The sequence below is a fragment of the Chrysemys picta genome, unplaced genomic scaffold (assembly GCF_011386835.1).
Source record: "Chrysemys picta bellii isolate R12L10 unplaced genomic scaffold, ASM1138683v2 scaf53, whole genome shotgun sequence".
Lineage (NCBI taxonomy): Eukaryota > Metazoa > Chordata > Testudines > Emydidae > Chrysemys > Chrysemys picta.
Genome location: NW_027052760.1, coordinates 125254 through 139978, shown reverse-complemented (window position 1 = coordinate 139978; position 14725 = coordinate 125254). Strand labels below are relative to the sequence as shown.

Here is a 14725-nt window from a genome sequence, read left to right as displayed (position 1 = left end):
GAGCAGGTTCCAAAACCTCTTGGAGCCTCTTACCTTCTAAACAGGGACGTCTGTTTTCTAGGAAAATCAGTAAAAGGAAAGGAGAAAACTGGAGAGAGGCTCCTGCTCGCACTCACATACGTGAACCCTAATACTCTCTCAGTCCTCAAAGAGAGACCTCGAGAAGGAGACTTGCTGAAGCAAAGCCACAGGGGTCTCTGAGGTTTCCCTGGCCCTGCCCCCCTGTCCTGCCTGGCTCATGTCAGCATCTCTCTCTGAGGTCACCACCTTCCTAACACCTTTGACCAGTATGCTGAGGTCCTTGAAAAAGCCTTTGTGATATCACTGCCACACCCAACCAAACCCTAAAGTGCTCATGTCCTGCTGTTGGCCTGACACTTTGAAGGTTTGAGCTACTCTCTGTGGATCACCCCACTCAATGCGTCTTCATTCTAGGAAGCAAGCCGGCTAGACAGTAAAAGATCAGAGGCTGCTCCCAATGCTACACTCAGTGTTTCCAAAATTACTACACTTTCTGGCCACAAGAGACCTTTAGAGCATCTCATCTAACCCCCTCCATATCATAGGCTTCCAGTATAGTATAATAGTTACTTTTTGGGCACACACATTCCAGAGAGGCATATAATCTTCAATCAATGACATCAAGAGATGGAGAATCCACCACTTTCCATTTTAGTGAGTGCCAGGTTGCTCCATTTCCCCTTCCACTAGCTCCCCATGTACAGTGAACCAGAACAGTACCTGCAGCAGGGAGCAGGAGTTGCTGAAGGCCTCAGAGGCAGAGCCCCTGCAGCGTCACAGGCACCTGGCGCAAGTGCCGGATGATGCGGAGCTGGTGCATCACTTTGGCCGTGACGTCCTCCTGCTGCAAGGGAATGAGAACCTGTCAGAGACTCAAACGCCCAGAGGTATCAGGGGGAATTAAGGCCACCTGGAAGCAGCAGTATTTCCACCCAGCACCTGCCCACCACTGAGGGATGAATTCTCCTCCTCAACACCAGAATGGAGTCTTCTTCTCCTTTCCGGTAACCTCCAGTGCCAACCCCCATCCTTGTAGGATTAGCATCTGCTACCTCCCCCTCAGTGCCCTTGACAGCTGTTCCACCTCCAAACCACAGCTCAAGTTATCAAAACCCTCTTCTCCACCCCCACCCAGGTTGGGCAGGGAGGTGGCTCTAGCAGGGGGGGCAGGAGGGATTCTGGCAGCAGTGAAGTGGGTTGCGGGGAGGTTGAGATCTTGCTCCAAGTCATCCCAGACACTAATGCTAAGCCACAGGATGGCAGCATCTAGTGTCAGTGGAGTCGAAGCACTATTTCAACCTCACAGTATTGGATCAACTTTCCACAAGGGGAGGTGAAGAGCACCCCCAGCAACACACACACACACCACTCCTGGTGGTGGGAGGGGAACAGGAGAAAGGACAAAAGAAGTAAGAGTTGAAGAGAAAGGAAGGAGGGATGGAGGAAAAGGTAAAACAAAAAGGACAAAACCTAATGTCCCCAGTGATTCCACGGGACAAAATCCCAGGGAGGGAATAAAATTCTGCCACCTTGAGCTAGTGTTTTCCATGCCTAGAATTCAGCTGGTACCAGGTGGATCAGACTGAAAAGGTTACAAACCTCTCCGAGGCTCTTACCTTCTTAACAGGGACGTCTGTTTTCCAGTAAAATCAGTAAAGAGAAAGGAGAAATCTCGAAAGAGGCTCCTGCTCGCACTCACATACGTCAGCCCTAATACTCTCTCAGTCCTCAAAGAGAGACCTCGAGAAGGAGACTTGCTGAAGCAAAGCCACAGGTGTCTCTGAGGTTTCCCTGGCCCTGTGCTCCTGTCATGCCTGGCTGATGTCAGCATCTCTCTCTGAGGTCACCACCTCCCTAACAACTTTGACCAATAGGCTGAGCTCCTGCAAAAGTCCTTTGTGATGTCACTGTCACACCCAACCATCCCCTGAAGTGCTAATGTCCTGCTGCTGGCCTGACACTATGAAGGTTTGAGCTACTCTTTGGGGATCACCCCACTCCATGCGTCTTCATTCTACGAAGCAAGCCGGCCAAACAGTAAAACATCAGAGGCTGCTCCCAATGCTACACTCAGTGTTTCCAAAATTAGTAGACTTGATGGGCAGAAGAGACCTTTAGAGCATCTAATCTAAGCCCCTGCATATCATAGGCTTCCTGTATAGTACAATAGTTACTTTTTGGGCACACACATTCCAGAAAGGCATCTAGTCTTCATTCAATGACATCAAGAGATGGAGAATCCACCACTTTCCCTTTTAGTGAGTGCCAGGGGGCTCCATTTCCCCTTCCACTAGCACCCCATTTACAGTGAGCCAGAGCAGTACCTGCAGCAGGGAGTGGGAGTTGCTAAGGCCTCAGAGGCACAGCCCCTGCAGTGTCTCAGGCACCTGGCACAAGTGCCGGATGATGCGGAGCTGGTGCATCACTTTGGCCGTGGGGGGGGGGGAGGCTTTTGTTTGTGTTCTTTGTTTGGGAGTGCGTTCGCTCTCGGGACTGAGGGGGACCAGACATCAATCCAGGTTCTCCACATCTTTCTAAACAAGTCTCTCCTATTTCTAACTTCTAAGTAAATAGCCAGGCAAGGCGTGTTAGTTTTCCTTTGTTTTCTCAACATGTAAATGTACCTTTTACTAGAGTGTTTATCTTTGTTTGCTGTACTTTGAACCTAAAACTAGAGGGGAGTCCTCTGAGCTCTTTAAGTTTGATTACCCTGTATGGTTATTTCCATACTGATTTTACAGAGATGATTTTTACCTTTTTCTTTAATTAAAAACCTTCTTTTTAAGAACCTGATCGATTTTTTCCTTGTTTTAGATCCAAGGGGGTTGGATCTGTATTCACCAGGAGTTGGTGGGAGAAAGAAGTGGGAATGGTTAATTTCTCCTTGTTTTAAGATCCAAGGGGTTTGGATCTGTATTCACCAGGGAATTGGTGAAGGTCTCTCAAGGCTACCCAGGGAAGGAAATTAGCCTTGGGATGGTGGCAGCGGACCAGAGCTAAGCTGGTAGTTAAGCTTAGAAGTTTTCATGCAGGCCCCTACATTTGTACCCTAAAGTTCAAAGTGGGGATACAGCCATGACATGGTGGTAGTGGTGGGATCATTTTAAACCCAAAGCCAGTGAGATTTTTTTTTCTTTCTAGCTGCTTGAAAAGCAGAGCTGGAGATAGATGCATATCTTCTCTCTCCTTGCCTGAAGGCAGAGGTGTTAAGTTTTTTTAACAAGGTCCTTTGTTAAGAGAAGTGTTCAAATGAGCAAACGACAGGGTAAAAGGAATTTACAAGCTGAATTGGTTTTTTTTTCTTTTTACATCCTCGGGAGTAGCTAGTTAGAAAGTCTCTCTTAACTCAGCAGCAGCCAGAGCTGAGAGCTTCCCAGTTTCAGTCAACTGCAGAGGGGGTGACCCAGCACAAGAAAACAGGAAAATGACTACCAAAGAAGTAGCTAAAAAAATAGAACTGGCCAAACTAAAAGCAGAAGAAAATGAAAGAAAACATCAGAGACTGCTTCAATTAACAAAACTCAAGACACAGCAGAGAAAAAGAGAAGAAAAAGCCAAAGAGGAGGCCCACAAGAGAGAGATGAAGTTGAAAGAAAAAGAAATGGAGCTGAAAAAAAAAAGAGATGGAGGAGAGAGAAAAAGAAAGGAAGCATGAACTGGAAGTAGCAAAGGCTAAGCAAGCTTTCACCCCCATCCCTGTTCCTGAGCCGTCCACCAGGGCCCCGGCTGTGTTACCAGAGACCCAGACAAAGGTGGTGGAACCGGATCCCCTGCCAACGACTGCAACAGCCGTAGTGAATCCAATCCCAGAGACCCAGCCAAAGCCAGTCCCAGAACCGGAACTGGCAACGCAACCAGCACCAGGACCATTGCCAGCACTGAGTCCAGCGCTTGCAAACCCGTCTACAACTCCAACGCCAGAGGGCACCAGCGAGCCTGACCTGGCGGAAGCAGCAGATAACCCTACCCAAGAGGCTCAGCCAGAGCCTGAGATACCACATAGTGCACCAGTGGACAGCGGATCACAGTCAATGGAAACAGCCCCAGCACCTGCATCACTTCCAGAGGGACCAAGCCCCAGTCCACAATCCAAGGAGGAACTGATGTCTCCAGCATCAAGGAAACAGTTCCAGGCCGAGCAGGAAGCAGATAACAGCCTTCAGAAAGTTTGGGCGGCGGCGTGGAGCACCCCACCGCCTCTCAGCTCTTCTAACCGATCCCGGTTTGTTATAGAACAAGGACTTTTATACAAGGAGACTCTTTCTGGTGGGCACCAGAAAAACTGGCATCCTCAAAGACAGTTGGTAGTTCCCACTAAGTATCGGGTAAAGCTCTTGAGCTTAGCCCACGATCATCCCAGTGGCCATTCTGGGGTGAACAGAACCAAGGACCGGTTGGGGAAGTCCTTCCACTGGGAGGGAATGGGCAAGGACGTTGCTAATTATGTCCGGTCTTGTGAGGTGTACCAACGAGTGGAAAAGCCCCAAGACCAGGTTAAAGCCCCTCTCCAGCCACTACCCATAATTAAGGTCCCATTTCAGCACGTAGCTGTGAATATTCTGGGTCCTTTTCCCAAAAAGACACCCAAAGGAAAGCAGTACGTACTGACTTTCATGGATTTTGTTACCCGATGGCCGGAAGCAGTACCCTTAAGCAACACCAGGGCTAAAAGTGTGTGCCAGGCATTAACAGACATTTTTGCCGGGGTAGATTGGCCCTCCAACATCCTTGCAGATTCGGGAACTAATTTCCTGGCAGGGACCATGAAAAACCTGTGGGAAGCTCATGGGGTGAATCACTTGGTTGCCACCCCTTACCACCATAAAACCAATGGCCTGGTGGAGAGGTTTAATAAAACTTTGGGGGCCATAATATGTAAATTCATAAATGAACACTCCAATAATTGGGACCTAGTGTTGCAGCAGTTGCTTTTCGCCTACAGGGCTGTACCACATCCCAGTTTAGGGTTTTCACCATTTGAACTTGTGTATGGCCGCGAGGTTAAGGGGCCATTACAGTTGGTGAAACAGCAATGGGAGGGGCTTACGCCTTCTCCAGGAACTAACATTCTAAACTTTGTAAGCAACCTACAAAGCACCCTCCGACACTCTTTAGCCCTTGCTAAAGAAAACCTAAAAAATGCTCAGAAAGAGTAAAAAGGCCTGGTATGATAAACATTCCAGAGAACGGTCCTTCAAAGTAGGAAACCAAGTCATGGTCTTAAAGGCGCTCCAGGCCCATAAAATGGAAGCGTCGTGGAAAGGACCATTCGCGGTCCAGGAGCGCCTAGGAGCTGTTAATTATCTCATAGCCTCCCCCACCTCCAACATAAAGCCCAAGGTATACCATGTTAATTCTCTTAAGCCCTTTTATTCCAAAAAATTAAACGTTTGCCAGTTTACAGCCCAGAAAACAAATAACGCAAAGTGGCCTAAAGGTGTCTATTACGAAGAAAAAAAGGATGGTGGCGTAGAAGAGGTGAACCTCTCCACGACCCTTGGACGTCTGCAGCGACAGCAGATCAAGGAGCTGTGCACAAGCTTTGCACCAATTTTCTCAGCCACTCCAAAACGGACCGAACGGGCATACCACTCCATTAACACAGGTAATGCTCACCCAATTAGAACCCCACCCTACCAGGAGTCACCTCATGACAAAACTGCTATACAAAGGGAGATCCAGGACATACTACTGATGGGTATAATCCGCCCCTCTAATAGGTGGTGGGAGGGGAACAGGAGAAAGGACAAAAGAAGTAAGAGATGAAGAGAAAGGAAGGAGGGATGGAGGAAAAGGTAAAACGAAAAGGACAAACCCTAATGTCCCCAGTGATTCTACGGGACAAAATCCCAGGGAGGGAATAAAATTCTGACACATTAAACTAGTGTTTTCCATGCCTAGAATTCAGCTGGCACCAGATGGATCAGACTGAGCAGGTTCCAAAACCTCTTGGAGGCTCTTACCTTCTCAACAGGGACGTCTGTTTTCTAGTAAAATCAGTAAAAGGAAAGGAAAAAACTCGAAAGAGGCTCCTGCTCGCACTCAAATACGTGAACCCTAATACTCTCTCAGTCCTCAAAGAGAGACTTGGAGAAGGAGCGGCGAACAGCAGAGGCTAAGAGCGGGAGTTTGACTGGGAGTTCGCTTGGGGAGAGCTCACTGAGGCTTACATCTGCAGGTTTCTCTGAGTAGTTCCTGCAACAGTTGAGGAAGTTCTTAAGAAGACGGTGATGTGGAAGGTGAGCGATCAGAGATGACCTTGAGCGGATCACTGCAGACTATGTGGCTCTGGGAAGAAGGATAAAGGAGTTTGAGGCGCAAGTGGTGTTCTCGTCCATCCTCCCTGTGCAAGGAAAAGGCCGGGGTAGAGACCGTCGAATCGTGGAAGTCAACGAATGGCTACACAGGTGGTGTTGGAGAGAAGGCTTTGGATTCTTCAACCATGGGATGGTGTTCCAAGAAGGAGGAGTGCTAGGCAGAGACGGGCTCCACCTAACGAAGAGAGAGAAGAGCATCTTCGCCAGCAGGCTGGCTAACCTAGTGAGGAGGGCTTTAAACTAGGTTCACCGGGGGAAGGAGACCAAAGCCCTGAGGTAAGTGGGGAAATGGGATCCTGGGAGGAAGCACAAGCAGGAGAGCGCAAGGGGGGAGGACTCCTGTCTCATGCTGAGAATGAGGGACGATCGATGAGTTATCTTAAGTGCCTATACACAAATGCAAGAAGCCTGGGAAACAAGCTGGGAGAACTGGAAGTCCTGGCACAGTCAGGGAACTATGATGTGATTGGAATAACAGAGACTTGGTGGGATAACTCACATGACTGGAGTACTGTCATGGATGGATATAAACTGTTCAGGAAGGACAGGCAGGGCAGAAAAGGTGGGGGAGTTGCGTTGTATGTAAGAGAGGAGTATGACTGCTCAGAGCTCTGGTATGAAACTGCAGAAAAACCTGACAGTCTCTGGATAAAGTTGAGAAGTGTGAGCAACAAGGGGGATGTCATGGTTGGAGTCTGCTATAGACCACCAGACCAGGGGGATGAGGTGGACGAGGCTTTCTTCTGGCAACTAGCAGAAGTTGCTAGATCGCAGGCCCTGGTTCTCATGGGAGACTTTAATCACCCTGATATCTGCTAGGAGAGCAATACAGCGGTGCACAGACAATCCAGGAAGTTTTTGGAACGTGTAGGGCACAATTTCCTGGTGCAAGTGCTGGAGGAACCAACTAGGGGCAGAGCTTTTCTTGACCTGCTCCTCACAAACAGGGAAGAATTAGTAGGGGAAGCAAAAGTGGATGGGAATCTGGGAGGCAGTGACCATGAGATGGTCGAGTTCAGGATCCTGACACAAGGAAGAAAGGAGAGCAGCAGAATACGGACCCTGGACTTCAGAAAAGCAGACTTTGACTCCCTCAGGGAACAGATGGGCAGGATCCCCTGGGAGAATAACATGAAGGGCAAAGGGGTCCAGGAGAGCTGGCTGTATTTTAAAGAATCCTTATTGCGGTTGCAGGAACAAACCATCCCGATGTGTAGAAAGAATAGTAAATATGGCAGGCGACCAGCTTGGCTAGGCAGTGAAATCCTTGCTGATCTTAAACGCAAAAAAGAAGCTTACAAGAAGTGGAAGATTGGACAAATGACCAGGGAGGAGTATCAAAATATTGCTCAGGCATGCAGGAGTGAAATCAGGAAGGCCAAATCACACTTGGAGTTGCAGCTAGCAAGAGATGTTAAGAGTAACAAGAAGGGTTTCTTCAGGTATGTTAGCAACAAGAAGAAAGTCAAGGAAAGTGTGGGCCCCTTACTGAATGAGGGAGGCAACCTAGTGACCGAGGATGTGGAAAAAGCTAATGTACTCAATGCTTTTTTTGCCTCTGTCTTCACGAACAAGGTCAGCTCCCAGACTGCTGCACTGGGCAGCACAATATGGGGAGAAGGTGACCAGCCCTCTGTGGAGAAAGAAGTGGTTCGGGACTATTTAGAAAAACTGGACGTGCACAACTCCATGGGGCTGGATGCGCTGCATCCGAGGGTGCTAAAGGACTTGGCGGATGAGATTGCACAGCCATTAGCCATTATTTTTGAAAACTCATGGCGATCGAGGGAGGTCCCGGATGACTGGAAAAAGGCTAATGTCGTGCCCATCTTTAAAAAAGGGAAGGAGGAGGATCCAGGGAACTACAGGCCAGTCAGCCTCACCTCAGTCCCTGGAAAAATCATGGAGCAGGTTTTCAAGGAATCAATTATGAAACACTTAGAGGAGAGGAAAGTGATCAGGAACAGTCAGCATGGATTCACGAAGGGGAAGTCGTGCCTGACTAACCTAATTGCCTTCTATGATGAGATAACTGGCTCTGTGGATGAGGGGAAAGCAGTGGATGTGTTATTCCTTGACTTTAGCAAAGCTTTTGATACGCTCTCCCACAGTATTCTTGCCACCAAGTTAAAGAAGTATGGGCTGGATGAATGGACTGTAAGGTGGATAGAAAGCTGGCTGGATCGTCGGGCTCAACGGGTAGTGATCAATGGCTCCATGTCTAGTCGGCAGCCGGTTTCAAGCGGAGTAGTGCCCCAAGGGTCGGTCCTGGGGCCGGTTTTGTTTAATATCTTTATTAATGATCTGGAGGATGGTGTGGACTGCACTCTCAGCAAGTTTGCAGGTGACACTCAACTAGGAGGCGTGGTAGATACACTAGAGGGTAGGGATCGGATACAGAGGGACCTAGACACATTAGAGGATTGGGCCGAAAAAAACCTGATGAGGTTCAACAAGGACAAGTGCAGAGTCCTGCACTTAGGACGGAAGAATCCCATGCACTGCTACAGACTAGGGACCGAATGGCTAGGTAGCAGTTCTGCAGAAAAGGACCTAGGGGTCACAGTGGACGAGAAGCTGGATATGAGTCAACAGTGTGCTCTTGTTGCCAAGAAGGCTAACGGCATTTTGGGCTGTATAAGTAGGGGCATTGCCAGCAGATCGAGGAACGTGATCGTTCCCCTTTATTCGACATTGGTGAGGCCTCATCTAGAATACTGTGTCCAGTTTTGGGCCTGTGGAAGCAGAGAAAGAGCTGACAGGAAGGGGATGCAATGAATGACAGTTCGTTAGCAAGAGTTAGGCTAACAGTAACCCTAATAACGCGAGATTTGTAGAAGCGAGGAATGTGTGAGGTGGGTGAGAAAGAAGTCATTATGACCTGGTATATATAAGGTGTAGAAGACCTTGTGTAGATAAGGTATAGAAAATATTGTATGTTGGCAAGAGTCAAAACAAGTGAAGAAATGAGATATCAAGATGGCCTATGTATAAACAAAACGCAGCTGTCCCTCGTTATTTCTGTAATGAAAGGTATAAATGCTTGCTGTAATTAGTTACCTGGGAGAGACGTGCTTAGCTCTCTCCCTCTGGGCAATTGTGAGAGTTAATAAAGCATCTGACTTGCTGTACCTAAACAAATAGTGAGAACTCTGTTTTTCTCCGACACGCCCCACACAACAAGAAGGATGTGGAAAAATTGGAAAGAGTCCAGCGGAGAGCAACAAAAATGATTAGGGGTCTGGAGCACATGACTTTTGAGGAGAGGCTGAGGGAACTGGGATTGTTTAGTCTCCAGAAGAGAAGAATGAGGGGGGATTTGATAGCAGCCTTCAACTACGTGAAGGGGGGTTCCAAAGAGGATGGAGCTCGGTTGTTCTCAGTGGTGGCAGATGACAGAACAAGGAGCAATGGTCTCAAGTTGCAGTGGGGGAGGTCCAGGTTGGATATTAGGAAACACTATTTCACTAGGAGGGTGGTGAAGCACTGGAATGCGTTACCTAGGGAGGTGGTGGAGTCTCCTTCCTTGGAGGTTTTTAAGGCCCGGCTTGACAAAGCCCTGGCTGGGATGATTTAGTTGGGAATTGGTCCTGCTTTGAGGAGGGGGTTGGACTAGATGACCTCTTGAGGTGCCTTCCAACCCTGATATTCTATGATTCTATGATTCTATGAAAGCCACAGGGGTGTCTGAGGTTTCCCTGGCCCTAAGCTCCTGTCCTGCCTGGCTGATGTCAGCATCTCTCTCGGAGGTCACCACCTCCCTAACACCTTTGACCAATAGGCTGAGGTCCTGAAAAGGCCTTTGTGATGTCACTACCACACACACCCATCCCCGGAAGTGCTAATGTCCTGCTGCTGGCCTGACACTTTGAAGGTTTGAGCAACTCTGTGTGGATCACCCCACTCAATGCGTCTTCATTCTAGGAAGCAAGCCGGTTAGACACTAAAACATCAGGGGCTGCTCCCAATGCTACACTCAGTGTTTCCAAAATTAGGAGACTTTATGGCCACAAGAGACCTTTAGAGCATCTCATCTAACCCCCTGCATATCATAGGCTTCCTGTAGAGCACAACAGTTACTTTCTTAGAAAACACATTCCAGAAAGGCATCTAGTCTTCATTAAATGACATCAAGAGATGGAGAATTCACCACTTTCCCATTTAGTGAGTGCCAGGGGGCTCCATTTCCCCTTCCACTAGTTCCCCATTTACAGTGAGACAGAGCAGTACCTGCAGCAGGGAGCGGGAGTTGCTGAAAGACTCAGAGGAACAACCCATGCAGTGTCTCAGGCACCTGGCGCAAGTGGCGGATGATGCGGGTGCATAGCTTTGGCCGTGACGTCCTCCTGCTGCAAGGGAACGAGAACCTGTCAGAGACTCAAACGCCCCGAGGAATCAGGGGGAATTAAGGGCACCGGGAACCAGCAGTATTTCCACTCAGAACCTGCCCACCACAGAGGGATGAATTCACCTCCTGAACCCCAGAATGGAGTCTTATTGTCCTTTCTAGTAACCTCCAGTGCCAAATCCCCTGCTTGAAGGGTGAGCTGCTGCTACCTCCCTCTCAGTGCCCTTGACAGCTGTTCCACCACCAAACCACAGCTCAAGTTATCAAAACCCTCTTCTCCACCCCCACCCAGGTTGGCCAGGGAGGCGGCTCTAGCAGTGGTGGCAGGTGGGATTCTGCCAGCAGTGAAGTGGGTTGCGGGGAGGTTGAGATCTTGCCCCAAGTCATCCCAGACACCAATGCTAATCCACACGATGGCAGCATCTAGTGTCAGTGGAGTCCAAGCACTATTTCAACCACACAGGTTTGGATGAACTCCCCACAAAGGGAGGTGAAGAGCACCCCCAGCAAAACACACACACACACACACACACACACACACACAAACCACTCCCGGTGGTGGGAGGGGAACAGGAGAAAGGACAAAAGAAGTAAGAGATGAAGAGAAAGGAAGGAGGGAGGGAGGAAAAGGTAAAACGAAAAGGACAAACACTAATGTCCCCAGTGATTCTACGGGACAAAATCACAGGGAGGGAATAAAATTCTGCCACCTTGAACTAGTGTTTTCCATGCCTAGAATTCAGCTGGCACCAGGTGGATCAGACTGAACAGGATACAAACCTCTCCGAGGCACTTACTTTCCTCAAAAGGAGACCTCAAGGAGGAGACTTGCTGAAGCAAAGCCAGAGGGGTCTCTGAGGTTTCCCTGGCCCTCATGTCAGCATCTCTCTCTGATGTCAGCATCTCTCTCTGAGGTCACCACCTCCCTAACACATTTGACCAATAAGCTGACGTCCTGCAAAAGGCCTTTGTGATGTCACTGCCACACCCAACCAAACCCTGAAGTGCTAATGTCCTCCTGCTGGCCTGACACTTTGAAGGTTTGAGCTACTCTGTGTGGATCACCCCACTCAATGCGTCTTCATTCTAGGAAGCAAGCCGGCTAGACAGTAAAACATCACAGGCTGCTCCCAATGCTACACTCCGTGTTTCCAAAATTACTACACTTTATGGCCAGAAGAGACCTTTAGAGCATCTAATCTAAGCCCCTGCATATCATGGGCTTCCTGTATAGTACAATAGTAACTTTTTGGGCACAAACATTCCAGAAAGGTATCTAGTCTAAATTAAATGACATTAAGAGATGGAGAATCCATCACTTTCCCTTTTAGTGAGTGCCAGGGGGATCCATTTCCCCTTCCACTAGCTCCCCATTTACAGTGAGCCAGAACAGTACCTGTAGCAGGGAGCGGGAGTTCCTGAAGGCCTCAGAGGCGCAGCATCTGCAGTGTCTCAGGCACCTGGCACAAGTGCCGGATGATGCGGAGCTGGTGCATCATTTTGGCCCTGACGTCCTCCTGCTGCAAGGGAACGAGAACCTGTCAGAGACTCAAAGGCCCCGAGGAATCAGGGGGAATTAAGGGAACCTGGAACCAGCAGTATTTCCACCCAGCACCTGCCCATCAATGAGAGATGAATTCACCTCCTGAACCCCACAATGGAGTCTTCTTGTCCTTTCTAGAAACCTCCAGAGCTAACCCCCCTCCTTGTAGGGTGAGCTCCTGCTACCTCCTGCTCAGTGCCCTTCACAGACATTCCACCTCCAAACCACAGCTAAAGTCATCAGAACCCTCTTCTCCACCCCGACACAGGTTGGGCTGGGAGGCGGCTCTAACAGGGCGTGCAGGAGGGATTCTGACAGCAGTGAAGTGGGTTGCAGGGAGGTTGAGATCTTGACCCAAGTCATCCCAGACACTAATGCTAAGTCACACAATGGCAGCATCTACTGTCAGTGGGGTCCAAGCACTATTTCAACCCCACAGTTTTGGATCAACTCCCCACAAGGGGAGGTGAAGAGAACCAACAGCACCACACACACACACACACCTTAAACTACTGTTTTCCATGCCGAGAATTCAGCTGGCACCAGATGGATCAGACTGAGCAGGTTCCAAAACCTCTTGGAGGCTCTTACCTTCTAATTTTCAAGTAAAATCAGTAAAAGGAAAGGAGAAAACTCGAAAGAGGCTCCTGCTCGCACTTAAATACGTGAACCCTAATACTCTCTCAGTCCTCAAAAAGAAACCTCGAGAAGCAGACTTGCTGAAGCAAAGCCACAGGGGTCTCTGAGGTTTCCCTGGTCGTAAGCCCCTGTCCTCCCTGGCTGAAGACAGCATCTCTCTCTGAGGTCACCACCTCCCTAACACCTTTGACCAGTACACTGAGGTCCTTGAAAAAGCCTTTGTGATATCACTGCCACACCCAACCAAACCCAAAAGTGCTCATGTCCTGCTGCTTGCCTGACACTTTGAAGGTTTGAGCTACGCTCTGTGGATCACACCACAAAATTCGTCTTCATTCTAGGAAGCAAGCTAGCTAGACAGTAAAACATCAGAGGCTGCTCCCAATACTACACTCAGTGTTTCCAAAATTTGTAGACGTTATGGCCACAAGAGACCTTTAGAGCATCTCATCTAAGCCCCTGCATATCATAGGCCTCCTGTATAGTACAATAGCTACTTTTTGGGCACACACATTCCAGAAAGGCATCTAGTCTTCATTCAATGACATCAAGAGATGGAGAATCCACCACTTTCCCTTTTAGTGAGTGCCAGGGGGCTCCATTTCGCCTTCCACTAGCTCGCCATTTAGAGGGAGACAGAGCAGTACCTGCAGCAGGGAGCAGGAGATGCTGAAGGCATCAGAGGCGCAGCCCCTGCAGTGTCTCAGGCACCTGGCGCAAGTGGCGGATAATGCGGGTGCATCACTTTGGCCGTGACGTCCTCCTCCTGCAAGGGAACGAGAACCTGTCAGAGACTCAAACGCCCCGAGGAATCAGGGGGAATTAAGGGCACCTGGAACCAGCAGTATTTCCACTCAGCACCTGCCCACCACTGAGGGATGAATTCACCTCCTGAACCCCAGAATGGAGTCTTCTTGTCCTTTCTAGTAACCTCCAGTGCCAACCCCCCTCCTTCTAGGGTGAGCTCCTGCTTCATCCCACTCAGTGTTCTTGACAGCTGTTCCACCTCCAAACCAAACCTCAAGTTATCAGAACCCTCTTGTCCACCCCCAACCAGGTTGGGCATGGAGGCGGCTCTAGCGGGGGGGCCGGAAGGAATTCTGCCAGAAGTGAAGAGGTTGAGGGGAGGTTGAGATCTTGCCCCAAGTCATCCCAGACACTAATGCTAAGCCACAGGATGGCAGCATCTTGTGTCAGTGGAGTCCAAGCACTATTTCAACCCCACAGTTTTAGAGGAACTTCCCACAAGGAGAGGTGAACAGAACCCCCAGCAATACACACAGAGACACACACACACACACTACTCCTGGTGGTGGGAGGGGAACAAGAGAAAGGACAAAAGAAGTAAGAGATGAAGAAAAAGGAAGGAGGGATGGAGGAAAAGGTAAAATGAAAAGGACAAACGCTAATATCCCTAGTGATTCTACGGGATAAAATACAAGGGACGGAATAAAATTCTGCCACCTTGAACTAGTGTTTCCCATGCCTAGAATTCAGCTGGCACCAGATGGATCAGACTGTGGAGGTTCCAAAACCTCTTGGAGGCTCTTACCTTCTCAACAGGGAAGTCTGTTTTCATAGAATCATAGAATCATAGAATATCAGAGTTGGAAGGGACCTCAAGAAGTCATCTAGTCCAACCCCATGCTCAGAGCAGGACCAATTCCCAGCTAAATCATCCCAGCCAGGTCTTTGTCAAGCCGGGCCTTAAAAACCTCCAAGGAAGGAGACTCCATTTTTTTTCCCCCATCTTATATGGAACCAATCACCAGAGACCCCAACCATCGAAAAATCCCCAAATGTGCTTTGTTGCTTCTAACTAATTTCTAGTAAAATCAGTAAAAGGAAAGGAGAAAA

At 49.0% G+C, this 14725-nt stretch overlaps 1 long non-coding RNA gene across 1 annotated transcript; it reads right to left on the bottom strand.

Annotated features, from left to right (window-relative positions):
• Nucleotides 1-747: 747 nt before the first annotated feature.
• On the bottom strand, nt 748-12210 carry LOC135977866 (uncharacterized). Its single transcript, XR_010595310.1, has 3 exons — nt 12083-12210; nt 10569-10687; nt 748-865 (listed from the first exon to the last, which is right to left on the bottom strand). It is a non-coding gene; the product is annotated as an uncharacterized LOC135977866 (long non-coding RNA).
• Between the last annotated feature and the right edge of the window lie 2515 nt (nt 12211-14725).